The sequence below is a fragment of the Leptosomus discolor genome, chromosome 5 (genome assembly GCF_034619465.1).
Source record: "Leptosomus discolor isolate bLepDis1 chromosome 5, bLepDis1.hap2, whole genome shotgun sequence".
NCBI lineage: Eukaryota > Metazoa > Chordata > Aves > Leptosomiformes > Leptosomidae > Leptosomus > Leptosomus discolor.
This window is the reverse complement of record NC_141395.1, coordinates 61,710,498-61,717,947: the sequence shown is the minus strand read 5'-3', so window position 1 is coordinate 61,717,947 and position 7,450 is coordinate 61,710,498.

Sequence of the window (7,450 nt, the reverse complement as noted above, 5' to 3'; positions counted from 1 at the left end):
ATGGATATGCAGTAGACACTAATAAAGCAGCACTTCAGCACTGAAAATCTGAACTCTGCCGTTCATTAGCACAATGGAACAAACATTTAACTATTGCATAAAGGCAAAACAAAAATAATCAGGAAAAAACCTGAAAATCATTCTATCAGACAAAGTAGTTCTAAGCTGAAATCAAAAGGCACACCCTCTTTATGACCAGGAGAAGCTAGAACAAAAACAGAGATGCAATAATAGCAACACACATCTTAATTTTGTGAGTAAATTTTCGTTCAGTTGTACATTAACGCCACACACAGAAATATGAATTATTATGTTTTGACTGTGGTCCATTTTTATGGCAGATGAAATGCCAGCTGATGTGACCCATTAGACCTTCATCTAATAAGCCTTTCCTTCTCTGCAGAAATGGGAAGTGGGTGGAGAGGCGAGCACTAGCTGTGGTGTCTGCGCTCTCCACTTGGCCACGACCTTAGAAGGAACCTTGACAGAAGACAGTGCTTTTAGAATTATATTTTGCTTTATGCCTACTTTTTTCTAGCATGAGTTGTGTGTCCAGATTTAGCCCCATCACATAAAGGGAATTAAAACACCACAAAAATTGGTGTAGAAATCCAGGGTGAGAATAGGGGTCCTAGTATTGACAAGCAGCCAACACCAATGAGCAGAACCCAAGGAAAGATTCTGTAGCCAGCCAGCAGTTTAATTTCCTGAGCAATGAGGGTTTTTCTGATATTCCTTAGAAAAAACATCACCCTGTCTTAACAAAATCCTGAGTTTTCCATCACCACTGAGTGAATGTGAAGGCCTTTTTGAACTCCCTAGACCTTTTGCCTCTGCGGCATTGGCTCCACAGGCTAATTACTTTTTGTGTTAAAAAACTACATATACTTTTGGTACGCAAAAAATCATCACCTTTTAAATTCTTTTAAATGAATGTTTTGCCTTATAATACAAAAAGTAGTATGAGCATCAAAGCACCTTTTCTAATGCCATCCATTGGTTTTTTGTTACCCTTTTGCTGCTCTTCCACGTCCTAGCGACTCAAACAAGCATATCATTGTCTCTGTTTTCCATCAATCTCTTCTAAATTGTGAACATCAAGAACCAGCACAACTGTGCTTCCCCTGTACAGACACAGGTCAGCTATCTCAAACTGGCATTGAAAATCAGGCCCTGGCAACAAAATACTCGTTAACCAGATGTGCATGTTCACATATCCACAGAGCTGATCAGACAGATAGGTCTGATCAAGAAGGTAACACAGATATGCTGTTTTGAAAACCCAAACACTATGTAATTGACCTCCAAATTAAAGAATAGTAATAGGTAATAATATACATAAAAACATCATATATGCAAATAGGCACATGTTCCGACATCACATGTCAGACATCAGTATCACTGATATTACTCTACCTAATTACATTTCAGTATAGGAAATTAAATCTTCACTAATAGGTGACCTATATTGTAATTCTGTCTCTTGTTCTTAACACTACTGATTGAAATGACACAGCCTTTAGGAAGAGGGGAAACATGCTTCTTAATAAAATAACTGGTTATTTTTTGGCTTATTATCAAACCGGCTCATTCACACTGGATTTTTGTTCCTTTCCACCCAAAATACCACTTACGTTGAACCTTAAAACAGTGTAAAGTTCACATTAATGTGAAAATGGCTAGAGACAGGAAACAAATTTAAGAACAGGAGAAGCCTAACAGGAAGATTAGTCTCGTGCACGCAGAAAAAACAGGTAATGTTTTGGGACTCTACATTTAAAGTTTCATTTTAGGAAAGAACATTCTCACTGAATCATGGACAAGCATCATCTAGCTACCATGTTAGAAAATCATTCAAAATGTCAGTGGAAATAGATTCAGAAGCTGGGGATAGGAAAAGACAATTTTAGAGAACTTTATCCTGTCAGGTCCTAAGCAGCTCTGGATGCTCCTTAACTCTTGCTTTTACCAGATAATACGGTATGAAGAAACATCTAGCAGGATGATTTCTTAAGCATCATCCCAGATACAGGCTTTGCAATTCTAACCCTTGGAAGCATTGCATCCTCTTATTACTGCCGACAGCAAAACAAAGAGCAAAGTTCAATCAAGAAACTTCCTTGTAAGGCTAATTGCAAAAACATTTTCTTCAGCAGTGTCACCCTGAGCTGGGCTGCCTTCATGCTCAAGAAAATCAATGCTGAGCTGCATTTATTGGCTGAAAACACAAACATGATACACAAACTGAAAGGTGTTTTCTTTTGATTACCATCTTCTTCACAGTGTTGTAAAAGTAGCAATGTTAGATGTAAAACTGAAAAACAGAAAATTTATTAGGAAAATAAAGCCTGAGAGAATCACATACAAAGAGTGTTATTCTGGCTCCACAACAGCAGTCATGCTACAGGAGTTCTGTTACAGGTTTTGTTTGTGTTCCTCTATCAGTGGGTTTTGTATTGCAGTGATATCATGTCATACCAATGTAGCAATGATATTTCTAGTGCAACCTTTACTGATGAGATACTAAGGCTGGGTTTAGAATTGTCTAAATTGAGAAGTTCCTTTCAGAGATTGAACAAATATAAATAGAACTGGTAAGGGCTTTATATATTAATAAGCTAATCAATAGAGAAAACCTTTTGATATTCAAGAGGTCAGAGCTCCTGGGCTACAAGGAATATAGACTCATATAATCACAGAATGCTTTGAGTTGGAAGGGACCTTAAAGACCATCTAGTTCCAACCCCCCTGCCATGGGCAGGGTCACCTTCCACCAGACCAGGCTGCTCAAAGCCCCATCCAACCCGGCCTTGAACGCTGTCAGGGAGGGGGCAGCCACAGCTTCTCTGGGCAACCTGCTCCAGTGTCTCACCACACTCATGGTAAAAAATTTCTTCCTTATATCCAGTCTAAACTCATTCAGTTTAAAACCATTGTCCATTGTCCTATCGCTACAGGCCCTGTTTAAAAGGTTCTCTCCATCTTTCCTGTAAGACCCCTTTATATATTGAATGGCTCCAATAAGGTCTCACTCAGAGCCTTCTCTTCTCCAGGCTGAACAACTGCAAATCTCTCTGCCTTTCTTCATAGGAGAGGTACTCCAGCCCCCGATCATCTTCATGGCCCTCCTCTGGACTTGCTCTAACAGATTCATGTCTTGTACTGGGGACCTCAGAACTGGATATGGTACCTTGTGCCTGAAAAAAAAATGGAGAACTAGCTAGTCAAACTTTCAAGGTCCAGCAAGTCTATACTTCCCTGTGGTATCCTAATTGCTGCCCCCTTTCCTGAAGTAAAAAAAACCCAAAACTTACTTTTTGCACCTTGTCAAAAAAATGCATTGTTTCTGTGAAGGGAGAGAGGAATGAGGAGAGATAGCTGCAATGTATACAAAATAAATTTAACTACCATATTTTGAATTATACCTCAAAAAGAATGAAAAACACAAAACAATTTAAGAAAGCATTTGTGTCCTTAAAAAAAAAAAAAAAAAGCAAAGATAATACTAAGAGAGGCAGTCTGAGAAATGTTCGGGGCCTGAAGTATTGACCTGGACCATAACATGCAGTACAGCAAAGTGAAGGTAGGCAGCCTTCCCTCTCTGCTTTTCTTCCTTCTCTGATCATCTTCTTCATTCTGCAGTCCACTATTCAGTTTTCCTTTTTCTATATTTTTGCTTCATTTTTATTTTCTACACTTAAATACTTCAGAAGAAACTAAAACTTATTACTTTGATGTAAGACACCTGGAACATTTTCCCCATATTTAAAACATTTTAATTTCTGTTGTGCTACCTCTGCCCTTAATTTACAATCCTGAATCTTCACAGAGTCTTCAAAATGTTTATACATATGTAACTCCATTTTTCTTCAGCTCTGTCCCTTGTTTTCATTCACTCCCTCATACTCCCCTCACTCGTTTCACTTCTCTTTTGTCTCCCTCCCTCCTTTATCCATTCAGTCTTCATCTTCAGCCTTATTTATTCGCCATAATTTGCACAGAGAGAAAAAAAAAAAAAGAAAGCAGAGTATTTATAACCAATTAGATGTTTTCAGAAAGGAGTTATAATAGAAAACTTTATGAGCAGTTCATGACAAACAGATTGGGAAGTAATCAGCATCTGCAGGCCTGTGTAATGCTGAGGTGTAAGATGTAGCTCTGGCCGAACCTAAGAACCTTTTTATCTCATAGATCACGGTCTTTAGAAGCAATAGACTCTGCACAAGCACAGTGAGAGACAGAAATCTGAGCCAGAGTGCTGGATTCTACTGCATTTATCAAATACCAAATTTAAAGGTGGCTATTAAATGGCTTTCTCCTCTATCTGTCAAACAGTTGAAAAAATTTTGTTGGGTAAAACTGTCGGGCTTGAAGAGCACTTTAGCTGCCAACATGTCATAAATCCAGATTTTTAGCACCACAGAATGCGGCCCTACCTACATTTAATGAAAAAATAGAAGGACGTTAGTTTACTCTTCAGTGCATCAACATAGTTTCTGTTGAAGCTGATGGACTACTCACAGTTGTAACTGCTGCTCTTCATAATTACTAGCTGTGGTTTCTGGGGACTTCAGACAAGACTCTGCGTTTGTGCAACACCCCATGTATCTCATAGTAAGTGCCATACTTAGTGGCACTTTCAGGGATTGTCCATGGCCTGGGCAGGACTACAAGGCTTTGGGCAGATCATTTACCTCCCCTGTACTTTGACACCTACCTGCAAAACAAAGCAGGTTACTCTGTGGGAAGCTGAGAATAAAGTACATTAAAAGCTTTGAGAAATGACTCTTCAGTGGTAACTGAACCCATATGTACACCTATTGTGCCTACGATTTTCAATTCCTGTATCCTACAGCTCACCTTTCTGAAGCTGAATGTCATCATTACTTCTTACATCCAGAACATTCACAGAGAACATCTCCCATCTCTTTGCTTTCCTGTTTACAGAAGCAGCTATGTCACTACCATTATGTGCAGAAAGAAGGGGCAGGATGTTGCCTTTTTTTAAATGGCATTACAAATACAACTCTACATTTCAGCAGGAAATAGGACACAAACACCACACTGCACAATTAGAACACACATAATTTAACAGAGAAGATCCCAAATACTTGACAGTAGGAATGAGATTTTTACTAAGGAACTATCTAGGTAATGCAATATTATAGCTATATATCCTCATATCACAGCTTTCACTAAAATGCAATGTTTTAAAATTAAAAAGGGCTCAGCTCCTCCTTTTCCTCAGAAGACATATATAGAGATCCCACTGGGGAGGGAACAGCAGTGCCCGAAACCAAGTGACAGCAGACCTAGTTCTGATCTTGCTTAGGCTGAACGACTAGGTTCAACGGGTTATGCCTCACGTACAATGACATGAGGCTACAGAGATCTCTCACAAGGAAGGAATAGATATTACTGCAAATACATGCCTGAGATTGCTGAAGATTCATGAAGCTGTAATCTCGCCTTAAGTCAGAGGTCATCTGCCTTTACAGACATAAGTCTGAGAGACTTCCATAAAGAAGTTACAGCATATAATTAAACCCTTTTGCAGACACCACAAACAAAGCCAGTTGTTCTTCTCACTACACTAATGCCTCAAAACATGACTGTACTTGGTGATTCCAGGCTGACTGCCTCTAGCTAATGCTGCAAGCAGCAAGGACCATCTGAGAAACAGTTAATCAAAACACCCACTGAAATTATGTTATCTCCACTGGTCAAGGCCAAATTTTTTCCACATGAAACACACAGAGTCAAAAGGACAATTTACTTAAACCAGTAAGTAGTAATATCTGCAATGTTTTACTGCAATAGTAGAACGTGCATATTTGAGAGAAGAGTATCTTCTCATCTAGGTTACAACACTCTAAAATAGAGCCAGAACAGCATTCAGTTCCCTTTGGTTGCAGTGAACAGTTTGAAGGCTGAAATTACATTCTCTGTCGATCACTGGAAGACAGGCTATAGGGACAGACTATTGAAAAATTTCAGTGTCCTTTTGGCTGCCTTCCAGTCCCATCTCCAAGTGGCTGCTATTCTGTTCAATGTAACTGGAGTCTACCCTGAGGATGAATATCTTTCTTCCTGACAGTTTTTGTTCTTTTTCAAGGCAGGGAAACAGCCACAGACCAACAAAGACTGCCTCTCCCCAAGCCTCCGCTGAAGGGCTCAGAAACGGAACAAACAACACGGCCAAAATGCTACTGTACGACTGTCTTCCAAACGAGTTTCTCTACAATTTCACTGAAAACACAGAGGCTATAACAGCTGAGGTTAGGATAATCCCAGAAACAGGAATGCTTTTCAATTGAAAAGATTTTTAAAAAGCAATGTGTTTCGCTTTTTAAAATTTGAAAATTTGAAAATTTGTTCCATAGCTGCAATACATGGTGACCAGTCAGAAAAAGATATTGTATTGCTAAAAGACTGTAAGCTATAGCTATGTGGGTATTTTTAATACAGACCATGGGCTAAACTGGCTGTCTGGTTGCATGTCAGAGCTTCATAGTTTTAATCAGGGACTCCAGAACAAAACCCAACCTGCTTGAAGAGTCTTCAAAACCTTCACACATAAAAGGCTAAACAAATTGTCTAAGTGGATAGTCCTGGGTTAATTGCGAATGTAATTATGCACTGTTTGTACTGACCAGATATTAAAGACACGGCCGTGCACAGGTTCAAAAGCAAGGCTTAGCAAAGCAAACTCACAATAACATCAATCTGCGTCTAACCTACAGTGCCCTTGGGGCATACGCTACACATACAAGGACAGGTTCTGCAATGTGATTGTTCTTCATGGCTGCTGGCTTCAAAATTTGCCAAGCCTCTAACTGACCAATTTCTGTTGGTTGTTACAAGCTCTCCTGGCCGTCAGGCTTACCCAATTACCAATGCTCCTTGCGGGCTTCCTTCCTGCTCTGGACTGAAGATATTTGTGCAGCACAGAGGCTCTGATGCACATAATAAATTGGCACCTCCTGCTTGTTATATCTGCAAGAAGCAAAATACTAAGGACTTCAGCAGACATTTATGCTCCCCAAAATAGGCAGGACTGACTCAGACTTACCCTGACTCACATAAGTTATCACAATCACATTACTTTCAGCAAAAACATCAGTTAAGAGGAATTTGCGTCACGGCCACAAGCAAAGAACTATTCCATTACAGCATGCCTGTGCAGGGAAGCTGTTAACATCTTCAGCAGTTCCCTCAGGAAATGTCAACAGCAACACCACAAAAAGCAAACATACTAGTTTGTCTAAATATTGAGAAAAGCCTGAAACAGTTTATAAAATGTCAACAAGAAAACCTCACTCAAAACCAGCATGATTTCTTTTTGTTGCAAACATAATAGTCTTTATGTTAGTTTAGAGAGCACATGATGGGGAGTCAAGGCTGGGTATCAGAGTGAAGCAGAGATTCCCTCTTCACACTATGCAAGGAA